The sequence below is a fragment of the Ascaphus truei genome, chromosome 3, assembly GCF_040206685.1.
Source record: "Ascaphus truei isolate aAscTru1 chromosome 3, aAscTru1.hap1, whole genome shotgun sequence".
Lineage (NCBI taxonomy): Eukaryota > Metazoa > Chordata > Amphibia > Anura > Ascaphidae > Ascaphus > Ascaphus truei.
In genome coordinates this window covers 22363451-22376740 of record NC_134485.1, presented here as the reverse complement: position 1 = coordinate 22376740, position 13290 = coordinate 22363451, and the positions used below count along the sequence as shown (strand labels likewise).

General features: G+C 42.2%; 1 protein-coding gene across 2 annotated transcripts in view; it reads right to left on the bottom strand.

The window, feature by feature from the left end:
• ERG (ETS transcription factor ERG) overlaps positions 1–5048 on the bottom strand; it is a 289132-nt gene extending 284084 nt beyond the window's left edge. For both annotated transcript variants that reach the window (XM_075593742.1, XM_075593741.1), the window contains exon 1: positions 4672–5048. The gene's annotated coding sequence lies outside the window, so the exon portion shown is untranslated. The remainder of the gene's footprint in view (positions 1–4671) is intronic.
• Positions 5049–13290: the final 8242 nt, after the last annotated feature.

The window sequence follows — 13290 nt, the reverse complement described above, 5'->3', positions numbered from 1 at the left end:
AATCAATAAATACAATGTTTACATCATAATCTATGAGTGTGCTGCATATCTTATTGCCTGCGTAAAATATGTTGTGTATTTTAGCATTAAAAATGCCTTCAGGAACAGAACGTTTGATTTAAACAGTGTTCCTATGGGAAAATGTGATTCGCTTTGCGACGCTTCGCTATCTGACGCCATTTTGAGTAACGCATTGCGTCGGATAACGAGGACCGCCTTTATTCACTTTTGTAACGTTAAAGACTTTTGTGTGGTTTCGAACACATTCATTCTTTTTCCCGGTCTCGTCGGGTAATACCCAGCGTACAGCTCTCCATACATCCTTGAGTTGTCTGAAGATTTTGAATTATCTTCTTATTAGGGTCCAAGTTTCACACGCATACAGTATGTGAGCATGGAAACTTTCCTCTCTCGGCACAGTTGAAGATTTACTTGAAAGATTGTCTTGTTTCTTCCAAATGTGTTCCATCGCATCTTCATTGTCCTGTTGATTTCATTCAAAAGGTTCCCCTCCATTGTTACTTGCCGGCTAAGGTAGACATAGTCTTCCAGTTCTATTCCATGTATTTCAATCTTTGCAGAGTTGACACATTTGTTGAACGTCACTTTGACCGTGCTGAGATTCATATGTGGACCCACTTCTCTATTTGCTTTTGCCAGTTCTCTGATTTGTTGCTGGAGGTCTTCCGGACTTGTGGCAAAGATAACAATGACATCTGCAAATCGTAGGTGAATCAAGTATTCACTGTTGATTTTGATTTCTTTATCTTCCCAATTCAAGGTCTTCCACAATTCTTCAATTTTTGCAGTGAAAAGCTTTGGTGACATGGTGTCTCCCTGCCGCACTCCTTGCTGATCCATATCTTGCTTGTATTTTCATGTAATCTAATAGTTGATGTAGCATTCTTGTAAGTGTTCTTTTGTGCATTTAGAACTGCTGAGGTGTAGACAGAATCAAAAGTGTGTGTTTGTGTGTTTGTGTGTGTGTGTATCTGTACCGTGTTAGCCAAGCTTAATAATCAAAAACACATACTTCCAGGCTGTTTTAAAGTAAAACTTTTCTTGCTTTATTCATTGTAACATCGCCCGAAGAAGAGATCAGTGTATCTCAAAAGCTCGCACAAATAAAAGCATTTAGTTAGCCACAGAACGGTACTGAGTATTGTTTTTTTATTTTATATATATATATATATATATATATATATATATATATATATCTTCAAAAGCTCCAACTGAATTAGTATTTTTCTTGTGCTTCTAGTACCTGTAGCTTTGAAATTTTACCCGAATCGGACTGAATATTTATATTTGTATAGCAGATAAATGCTTGTATGAGAGGAATATATATATATATATATGCGTAAAAACAACGTTATTGTAGGATGTTATCAAATATAACAAACACTTGGAAAGCAGAAACAGGATACACTGAAATAGGAATCCACATGTCAGGTTTCCAAATCTTTTCCATTTTCAAAAATGTCATACAGTACCGTGACTATATATGTTTCAGATAATTAATAAGGTACTACATACAGATATGAAAACTTTGGATGTGTCACAAAGATTTAGTTTTTTTTTTACTGGGAGTTTCTCTAAAGCCTTTGCCTGATTCATATAGCAGCTTTTACAGTTAAGCTCCAGTTAGGAAAGCACAGAGCCAGTGAATCTTTTGATACCTCAGCTAGTACTAATCAAGTGGAGGCATATCAACTTACATTATAATAGTCAGCCAGAGCTTGGCTCCTGTAAAGCAGGCAGTACGCTACAATGTATACACAGGGTCAAGATGGGAAACCAGTGACAAATCCCCTCTCTTTGTTTGACAATGTAGAGTTACTGTACAGTATTGTCTCCATTTGATTTACTTGACAATTATGAGCTTGTCATTAAATAGAGAGATAGACCCCAATGCAGTACAGTTTTAGGCCTATGGATTTTATATTATGCTATATGGGCAGATAGCCTGAATTAATCAACAGCGAGTTTTGCATCATCAACAAGTTGGGAGATTTCCGGCAGAGCACAATGCAACGCTTTGCACACAACGCTTCTGCATTATGGATTCACGGATATATTATGTCCCCGAATCTGAAATTGTGCTGCATTCACGTTTCCGAAAAACGTTCTTATTGAGTATAATGTAAAGGTGCTCTTTCCATTTTGGAGAAGTTTAAGAAAGCAAAGCTTTGCCAAACCCTTCACATCATTGATGTTCAGATAAACGTTGCCCAAAAACATTATTTAGCACATGTAGGTAGGATTGTGGATAACCAGCTGAAAAGTGTTGAACATCTCTAGTTTAGCATAATACCCAGGAATGTACGTTTGCGGTAAGACTTTTCAGGTAGCTTTTCTATGAAGGAGGTAGAAATGTACATTATTGTATCTCTCATGGCTCCTAATACATAACAAAAAGTTTGAAATATTTAAAAAAATCATGTTTTCACGGGATACCAGGTGAACACTTATTGGTGCGCGAATGCGTGTTATTGAAATTAATTTCTTAAAATGAAATTGCTGCACATCATTTGGTTTTACAAAGTGATAAACAACTAAAATGTATCCATATAACAGTTCTGAGCGCGCAGTACAAATAGACCTGGAGTATGGTCCCAAACCTAAAAGATGAAACACTAAACAAAATATGGCTTAATAATAGTATACATTTTACTTTAAACTAAATATTTATTTTTAATAATTAATTTTTATATATATATATATATATATATATATATATATATATAAAAATAGTGGTAACCTATAAATACTTAGTTTTGCAGATGCATCATGTAGATGCATTTATTCAAATTTTTCAACCACCATAAATTGGAGTAAGCATGTACATAAATGTAATTTGCTAGTTTAATACAACTGGACATTTTACATATTTAAGTAGTTTGAGGACAACGCTTTCTTTTTTTAAATTTAGGGATTTGTAAATAATCAATTAGAATAAGATGCATTTTCTGTGGACCTATATTAAGCTGTTCAGTGTTTATCATGAACATGTCCATTATTTATAGCTTTGAGTTTCAAAACAAAATATGTAAAAAAAAAAATATATATATATATATATATACTTCTTGTAAATAATAACTTGTAGAAGAAAGTAGAAAGGAAAAAATAAAACTTGACAGATTTTGAAAACTTGAATTACAATTGGTGGCGTGTTAGCAAAAATGGGTGATGGTATGAAGTAAGGAAATCCATTTATTGCTACTGCATGAATAAATGTACAAAGCAAATCGAACGTGTAACACCAGATATAGCATTATACACCTATGTGAGACAGACTAATGAATACAAACAGTAGATGTGTACAGCAATTTATGCAGAAATGCATCTGCAACAAGTTAAGTTTTCCAGCCCCTGCAGTGAGTTTCTTGTTATAGATTTCAACAAGGCACAAATATAAGAGAACGCTGAACTTCTCTCCCTAGTGACTGAGCTGCATGTTTTCTTAATAAACCAACTCTGAATGTGACCTTCCTGTGTTTCTCCTCTGGCAAAAAAATCTTACTGCCCTATCTTCTTTCATATGCTCCTTACGAGACTTCAGCAATCCCAAAAGGTGTGAAATACACAGTACATGGGCAGCCACTTAATAAAACCTGCCGATCGGTGAAGAAAACCTGGGAGACGTTTGCACCGCCACAAACACAACTTCAAGGCTGATCCATACAATAGGTAACGTGAAGTAATAACTGTAAATATGTTCCAATCGGATAATCTGGCAGGCACTGTGAGCGAGATCAGTTGGCTTTTTTTTTTCCGCCAATGACCACTGTGTTATTAATGAAAGGTTGAGCAATTCATGCTTAAGTCATAAGATAAACATCTATTAGCAAACCAACGCAGGAGTTGCCCTGAAACATTCGCTGCCCAGCCTATGTAGAATAAACCTCGGAGTCACGAGTTGTGCATCGTCTGTGATATGATCACATACTTCCCCCCTTTCTGCTTTACACATCACCATTCATCCCGATCATTGACCTCATGTTCAAAAAAAACATGCGTAAAAAAAAAAAAAACTGTCAACCCCATCTGGATAATACAAGTAAGAGTCATTCACCAACCATCACATGCTGCTTCCTCCCTGAAAAGTGCCTTGTTAAACCAAGGGACAGGCTATCATCTGTCAAAGAAAAGTGCTCTGAAACTTTCCCAAGAAAGCGATTTGGGTTTCTGGTCACCTCCTTGCTTTTCAGCGGCAGTAAATATTAATAATTAAAATAGCTCCCTGAATTCTGGGAATACGGCTGATAATGACAGCAGCACCTTCGCTGTAATGCTCCTACACATAACAGAAAGGCAAGAGCAGAAACAATGACATAAACAGGGAAACCGTGATGTCTTTGTGACATGTAGCTATGGCACAAAGTATGAAAATAGTAAGGCCTCCAATACACTGTTGGTCTACATGGCACTTTATGCGTTCTATGCAGCTTGGGCAACATGTGTCTTAAATAAAGCTATTTTGGGATTGCCAGCCGTACTGCACCTATCCGTCTGCTCTTCCTTAGCAAACAATCATTTCTTCCACTCGAAACACCCCTTTAGTTTCAGGTAAAGTCTCACTGAAACGGTGTTTCTAACCTTGGCAGCAGTGAGCAACTTCATCATATACCAACACCCAAAAAAAAGTAGGAGAAAGTACTAAGAACTTACCGAGCCAGCGGAATAGAGGAGATCACAGATCCGTGGATGGAGACTATTACACTGCAGCAGGAGAAGGAGGAGGGTGGACACAGGGAGGCTGGACTGGATGCTGTGGTGGCTGCAGCAGCAGCAGCCAGTCTGAGTGTGTATGTGTAATCTATTCGTGTGAGTGAGCGAGTAATGTGTACAGTGTGTGTACTGTGCCTGTGGACGGAGCAAGATGCACTGACTCACAGGCACTGGCAATGGGCTCAACCCAGAGTGTGTAGATCTGAATGAGTCTCTTTCTTTCTCCAATCATGGATCAGTGAAACTTAACTGCAGTTTTCCCAGACTTCTACTTCAACTGCATGTGCATCCCAGGGCACAGCACACAGACACAAACTTAGGAAACACACCAAGTGACAGAGAAGTGACGTTTGGAAGGATCGGAGAGAGTGTTAGGTGAAGTAAGGAGGCTGGGAGAAAGGAAAGCAAAAAAAAAAAAGAAGATAAATGAGATGAAAAGAAGCAATAACTTTGGAAAAAGTGAAAGAATAACAGATGCAAACTGCTGTGAATATTTTATCCATCACTTCATTGATGAGTAATGCGTCTTAACATATATTACTCAATTGAGGAGATTTTTTTACATCAGGATTATTTAGTGCAGATTAAACTGTAATGTAATTAAAGGGGGGCGAGGGGGGGGGAATGGAAAATATTACAGTGAATAAAAGTAGTGACAATTACAGCAACAAATCTGCTCCGTGAATATGAACCCAGATCCAGGGGAAAAGTGTCCGGAAAAGAGCAAAACAATACCCACAGTAATTATAAGTTTTAATTTGAACGCCATGAGTAATATTGCATATGTTTAACTGCCAAACAAAACCACTGATTCATTTAGAAATCCTTCGAATTGTAAACTGAATTACCAGATTCGAGAACTGTAGTATTATAAACGTATTGGGTTACTTATCCTGTAGCCTCTTGCTCTAATCCACAATGTTTACATGTCCAATGTTTTCTGTAATTTAAGTACAAAATACAAAAAGCCCCCGCCGTGCTGTACTAAAAGAAAATAATGGGAGCAGCTTTCAGTTCTGAAATCCCAACTGCATAATCTATTAATTGGTTGCTATTAAGGTGCCATTTCACTGTGCGAAGCACACAGAAGTCTGATTGTGAGTGAGGAGTGTTTTCAATGAAAGTGGAGTTATTTTAGCTGCAGACATGTTTACATTTCTGTGGTTTAGTCTATAACTTTCCCTTTTTCTTGCTTCAGAATTCTGCTCCATGAAGCAAAGCCCTCAGCTCCCAGACATTCCAAAAAGTCTGCCAAAATAATAGAAAAAAAAAGAGAAAAAAATATATAGAAAAAAAACATGCAGAGACCCCCAAGTCTGGGTCAGCCTGGGGGCTGTGTGGATAGTGTTAGTGTCCATACCCTGTACTTAAATTCTCGTTACCATCCCCCCCAACTCTCTCTCTTTCTTTCTTCCCTTCACTCTTTCTTTTCAGGATGAAATCCTTCAGGGCTCCATTTCCTGTTTGTAAGAGAGAGAGAATAAAACTGGTCCCAATACAAAAATTGGAACTTATCTTTTTCAGGTGCTTTGGCGACATCGTTTGTTTGGTTTTCAGCAAAGAAATGGAAACGTGGAGTACGATTATAGAAATATAATTTTTGAGAACTGTGTGTAAAAATAATCTGTATGTGAGTGTGTGTGTGTGTGTATATATATATATATATATTTATATATATATATACACAGTATATATACCAGTATATATATATATATATATATATATATATATATATATATATATATATATATATATATATATATATATATATATATACCAGTATATATATATATATATATATATATAGCCCTTGTTGGTTTGGGCTATGTCTGCCCTCCTCCTGGGAATAATCCCTAGTAAGGGTAGGTTTGCCAGGAGTAATCATGGGTTTTCCCACACCTGGCAGCTCAGCGAGTCAGAGAAGGTAGTGCAATCAGGCCTGTGGTCAATTAGAGGCAAGGGGCTGGTTCTTACTGGAACTGACTTAAGGAGCTTCACTTCCTCTATTTAGCCAGTTGTCTCTACCATTGAGAGATACAGGTTTACTCTAACCAAGCTGTCAGGGCTCTGGCAGTTTGAGGCCCTTCCTTAGGGGAGAGGAGAGAAACCATTTCCTCTTATTCCATCAGAGGGTAAGGGAAGAGCAAGGACTGCTCATGGTGGCAGGTGGCCGGGAGTGTAGGCCTAGGGACATCCTAAAGGTGAAGACCTGAGTGGTAAAGAATGGATTCGGTGTAAGCTGTACACTGCATTGATTGAGAGAATAAAGATCATCTGTTCACAAGATCCTTGCCTGAGACTGAAATCTATCAGGAAGGGGAAGAGGTAGTGCTCCTGCAGAGATTTCTCCCCACATCTCTGGGGGCTGCAAGAGATGGAGGCGCTGTCACCGTGAGTATGATTCGGGCAAGACCCCAGAAGCCTGTCCTGACCTCCCCCATAACACAGACGGGAGACCCAAGGCCCCTGTTACCAGCAGGTATGCACCACACGACCATGAGTAACCAGAGCAGCTTTCCCCAGGATAGACCCTATATGAGATTGGGTGGGGGAAACAGGGTTACATTTGGAGGCGCTGGTGAGATGAAATCAGGACAGGTTTTCAGCGAAGCAGAACAGAAAGTTTGGATGTATGCTTTCAGAGCAAGTGCTGAGGAAGGAGGGAGTCTAGGTGCAGTTTGGGGGCATGTAAACCTTGCAAAGTACGAACTAAGACTGGCCTAAAGAGGTACATAGAGCTGGCAACAGGGCTATAGCTGTTCTAGTCCCCTGAGGCGGGTAGTCGTATGATGATTAAAGGGGGTAAACTGGTAACATAGAGCAGGAAACTTCTGGAGAGGGTCTGCGATACTGGCAGCCAAGAGGGGGTGACGCCCGAGTGTTGCAGGGAAAATCCCAAAAGCACTACTAGCCAGTGGCCAGACAATAACCGTTGAGCACTTGTACTAGACTGTCATTGTGTGCAGTGTACATAAAAAAGAGTTTTGCCAAGCCTGGGGTATGCTGAATTACCACTGAGCAGAGGCTACTATAGATTGCAGTGTTATCAGGAGAGCGAGCCCCCTACCAAATCGTGAGGGACGTGCTGTGTGGAAACACATTTGTTCACCCAAAATGGCGGCTGCCCAGCAAGGGAGTACATGGCGTGGAAGAAGTAAGTTAAAATGGCGGTTCCCGCCGAGTCTGGATGGTGCACGTGCTACATGCAAACAGGTTGTGAGAAAGTTAATTGCAAAGATCTGGCCGGGTCTGGTGTGAAAGTCAGTGCCCTGCTTACGTGAGGGGAGTGGCGCGAAAGTTGAGGCCGCACCTACCTGCTGCGTGACTGGCTCAGAGAAGAGTCAGAGCCAACCCCTGGTGCCGAGTGCCCCTCATCTAATCTCCACCAGAGGGAGGGGGCACGATGAGAGCCAATCCCCGAGTGCGGGACAAGTTGAAGGAGGAGCCGGATGTGAGCTGCCGCGTCCGCAGTCTTGCCGAGCTGGCGACAGAGAAGGAGTGAATTGTCGAGCTAGTGGACTAAATACACTAAACACGGCAAGCAATATGGCTGCATGCCACATTTCTAGGTACCAACTCCCAGGAGGCTGTTTGTTGAAGTAGAAGGCCGGGAATTCCTTAGGTGTCTGAGCCTACAATGCAGACTACCTGGGGCTGAGCCCATTACCACTGCACGATGCCCGCCATGTGGGATCTATTACCTTTGGCCAGTAGATCCATTCCATACCATCGTTGCCTAGCCTGAGGGACCTCAAGCGACGCTGATGGAGGTGGACAACCTTGACGTGGCTGCGAGTCCGGGCGTGTGCCCTACCGAGTGATCCGGTTGTCGACTTGGTTCCCTATGTGGGTCCAGCGGCAGAACCAGAGCAAGATACGGGGACTGCCAGGGATCGCTAGCATTGCCCATTACTGCCAGTGACTGCGGGGGCCCCGTTGTCGTTCCCCTGTGGAGTTGTCCCTGCCGTCTTTGTCGGACGACGAGAAGGATAGTGTTTCATCGGTGGTAATGCGCCGGCCGGCGAACCACCCTAGAGGTACAGTCCAGTCGAGCCCACTTACCTGTGAGAAGGAGCGTGTGAGCCCGGAGATTCCCCGACAGCAGGCGCTGATGTGGCCTGAGCCGCGTAGAAGTCCCACGGCTGTGGAAACTTCCAGTGTGGCAGAGGAGGAACCGGAGACTGCTCCTGAGGATCAGAGGATCATCGCGAGTCAGCGGAGCGGTTAGACAACACCACCTTACTCCCGACAGGCGAAGACCAAGGAGACCAGAGAGAAGGCCCAGCCTGGTGCATACTCATGCGTCCGAGACCACGTTGAACTTCCGAACTACCGGGGGCTAGCTTTATTCTATTGAGAGCAGGTGAAACTCTTGGCGCCGCGCGGCGGCCCCCCCTCGCAGCGGGCTCAGCCCCATTGAGGGGAGGGCTCTTGTCCCTGCAGCGACCGCCACAGCAGATGCTGCAGTAGCCAGCGGGGACCTGGCCTAACACTCTTTAGGGGTTTATTGAATACAGGGTGAAGAGATCATTTAGTAAAGCCAATCTCACTGAATAGTAATGTTGAGTACCATCTTTGTACCGGTACAATTTAGTCATGGAGGCCTGGGACTGGCTCCAGCATTTTGCATAAATAAGTCTTTTTGAGATGGTTACCGTTTTCGCCGCTATTTCTCCCTCCAGGGTCCCCAACCAGGATGTGACGTCAAGGCCATGCCTAACCGTTCTCATCAGCCACGCGCATCTGTCACTCAGAGCACTGAAGTCTATACACACAAAAAATGGGCTTCATGTGCATGAGCATTTGCGTGCACCAACTATAAATCAAGCCTTACTAAGCGTCTCTTAGGCTTGTTCTATAGTAGGTGTGGGCACGCGTGCGCTCGCACCTACACGAACGTGCGTGCACGTGACACACACTTTTTGTATATATGTGTGTGTGTGTGTGTGTGTGTGTGTGTGTGTGTGTGTGTGTGTGTACATGTAGATTGTGTGTTATTATTTTATTATAGATTTTTAAAATAAAAAAGACACGTTGAGAATAAATTATTTATTAACATTGTACACACACACACACATACATACATACATACATACATACATACATACATACATACATACATACACACATACATGCATTACAGCGGCGGTAGCGGCGTGAATACTTAGTTTTCTGAATATTCCGCTCTATCGCCCGGCTCCACGCTCACTGCCGTGTGCGGGAGCGGCCCTAGCATACAATGGCTGGCTAACCACAGCCAACTATAACTGCCGCGCGCATGGCGCAGCGCGCGTCCCACTATATTACGGGCCTTACAGACAGGTGAAGTCAAGTAGGATTCACACAGCACGAGTCATATTCAAACGCATGGACCCCCGCTTTGTTAATCCAATGGGCCATTACAGCCTGCTATGCACTGACCGCAGTGAGTTGCCTAGTGTTTGGGTTACTTCCCGCAATGGCTAGCAACTAAAGTCAAGACTGCATCTATAGCACACCAGTCTTCTATAAACAAATATAAAAAAATGTATTATATAGTTAACGTTTCGGTGTAGAAAAAGCCAGTCATCAGAACATAACAGAATACCGTACAGGTGTTTTTCTACTGTATGTTTCTATATGTTTTCCTATTTTTGTCATTTGGCCTGGTGCTTTCAAGAGAATTCTAAAGACAACTGAAGAAGCAACAGCAACTGGCAAGGTGACTCTACTGGCCAATAACTTGGTATCATTACCAAGAGAAATGATGGTTATGAACCAGTTTAATTTCTATGCACAGCTCTCCGTTGGCACACAAGGCACAAGAGAGCAGACTACAGTGAAGCTTGTGGAATGTAAGTGCGTGTTTAATATGACAAACATACACATCTTTCTAACTACCCCATACAAATAAGGCAATACACACTTCAGGATGTGCTAACTTTAAGGTCAGATGACACACCATTTGCTGTCCTGGCTACCTTTCTACATTGCAGCTGCATTCGACCATGGCATCCTTGACAGGATCAGTGGAGGAAGTCATCCAAACCAGTCACAGTGGCAATATATTTGTATAATATGAATAATCTAAGTGTTTCATTGTCATGCTGCTATCCCTTCTCTTTGGTAGTAATTATAAGGCCATGTGCTTGCAAACTTTTCAAATGAACTTATGAATGTTATTCATGATTAGAAATGTATGACTTTTGCGATATCTACATTTATTCTTTTTAAAAATATCTATTCCAGCTTTCAGAAGGAATATTATCTACAAGCTCTCATCTCCTTCTGCCATCACTATTCTTTTTTTTTTTTTTTTGAAACCCAAATTGATGTTATTGATGTTCAGGAAATACATAAATACACATGTCATCCATTATGTTCAGTAACATCCATACAAATCATAAAAACGTATATTCCTAAATCTAGGGGGGAGGGAGGGTGTAGGGGAAGCTCTTTCCCTTGCTTTGTGAGTGTATCGGGTGCTCACCACAAACAGGACAGATCCATGAGGCTGAGGTGGGGATTTGAGTATACACCAACCTGCAGCCTCAAGACTGCGTCCGGTGTGCAAATTCGTAGTCGGGTGGCCGAGTCAGGGTAGGAGAAGTAGAATGTTAATGATACTCGCCGTGGTCTAGGGTTGGAGAGGTAGAATGGTTTTAGTGCGTAGCCGGGGTCCAGAAGTAGAGATAGTGAGAGTCCAGGTACAAGCCGAGGTCGTGGATAGGAGACGGCGGAGGTCAAGATACAAGCTGAGGTCGAGGTGCTAAGAAGCAAGACAGGTTAGGCAGAATGCACAAAGCAAAACAGGACAAGATAGGCTGGGTGCTTGTGGGTAGCACTTTGTCTCAGGTAAGAACTACTATGCTCAGCCGATTTGCAGCAGGGATCGGTGAGCATATAAAGGGCTGTAAGCCAATCAGCTGAAAGGCACAAGGCTGCCTGTGATGATCGTCATGGAGTAGAGTAAGCACCACAGGTGAAGGAGATAAGAAGGAATCTTGCTGTCAGTGTTAACTCCTTGTTGGATTGCTTTGCCTGACAATGGTAGCACGGCGCTTTCGCATGATCCTGTCAGTGTGACCCAGTAGTCACAGTAGTAGTGTCACAGGGCACGTCATGGGTGTGGAGCCTACGGACGATCCTCACAGTGAGATCCTATGTCTTGATCCTACACTACCTCTCAGCTCCCCATGCGGTCCAGTCCACCTCTAATTGTCTACTCATCCCCGCTTGTCATCTGCTGTCGAGGTTGCCCCGCTGTCAGCTGAGAATGCACCTATGGCTATCATAGCATAATTGTGGTACCATTCACTCCTGGGATGTCTGTCTTAGCCAACCATGGTAGCCAGACCATTTAGAATTTGATGCCAGTGTCGTTAACTAAAATTGTCAACTTCTCCATCTGCCAGACATACCAAATTCTGTTCCAAATTTTAGATTGTTGGAATTTCATTTTGTTTTCACAATGCTGCAATCTCGCATCTCGTTGCTATTGCAAAATGAGCAACAATTTACTCTCGACCCTGGCCAGGCCTGGTGTTGGTCTGTGTAAGAGATGTGTGCAGAGGTACGCAATGGAGACTGGTTTTAAGGTGAAATTAAATAAGGCTTTATTGCGCCTGTTGCTTTAAACAAAGCAAACATGTGAAAATCCACAAACAAAATCTGCTCCACGTTGGAGTATATTTACACTTGTAGTCCAGCGATTCACCAGCCCAAATCATAGAGACATTTAGATATATATAGACAGACATAGATAATCAGTCTTATAAGAAAAGTCTTATCTGTCTCGTAGTTGTAGGGGGAAGGCTTCTCTCTTTCCTGGGTTGCTGCCTTTTCCTCAGGTTATCTCAGCATTCAGGTGTAGAAGTCCTGTGAGCTCCAGATATCTGTGATCCCTCTATCAGTCTCATCTGTGAGACTCAGGAACCTCTGCTCTGTCTGTTTCCTTGGTCAGCACAGTTGTGGACTAAGGAATCTCCCTTCCTGTCTCAAAGGCAGGCTTTTCTAACCAACCTCTAATCAGCCAGGTGTTGTTGGTTAATTGACTACCAGCAGTTAACCACCACACTGCTGGATAAGAGGCACCTTTTTGGACACGGACAAATCCCCTGTTAAAGTCTCTTTATGTCGTCTTCCAGGTACGGGGAGCGCTGGTGGATCACGTGATGAAATATATAAAAAAACAAACTGACAAGCGAGTGGGGTTGTTATTATGGACTGCAGTTGTTATGTACTGTAGGTGAAGCTAACAGGGTTCTTGATGATACTGACACATCAGGTATTAGATCATAATCCCACCATGAGATTTTTTACGAACTGAAAACTTCATTATTGAAAGGCAAAAATTTGGGGATAATGAACAAAGATGAGTTCAAATATCTGTATAGAGAGAAAGCTAAGTTGCCACTGTTCTACGTTCTCTCCAAAATTCATAAAAGTATTGTAAACCCACCAGGGAGACCGATAATATCAGGTATTGAATCACTAACTAGCAACTTGTCTCATTACAGAGATTATTTTCTACAGAAATATGTGAGCTCTCTTAGTAAAGGACACTACAGACATAATTAG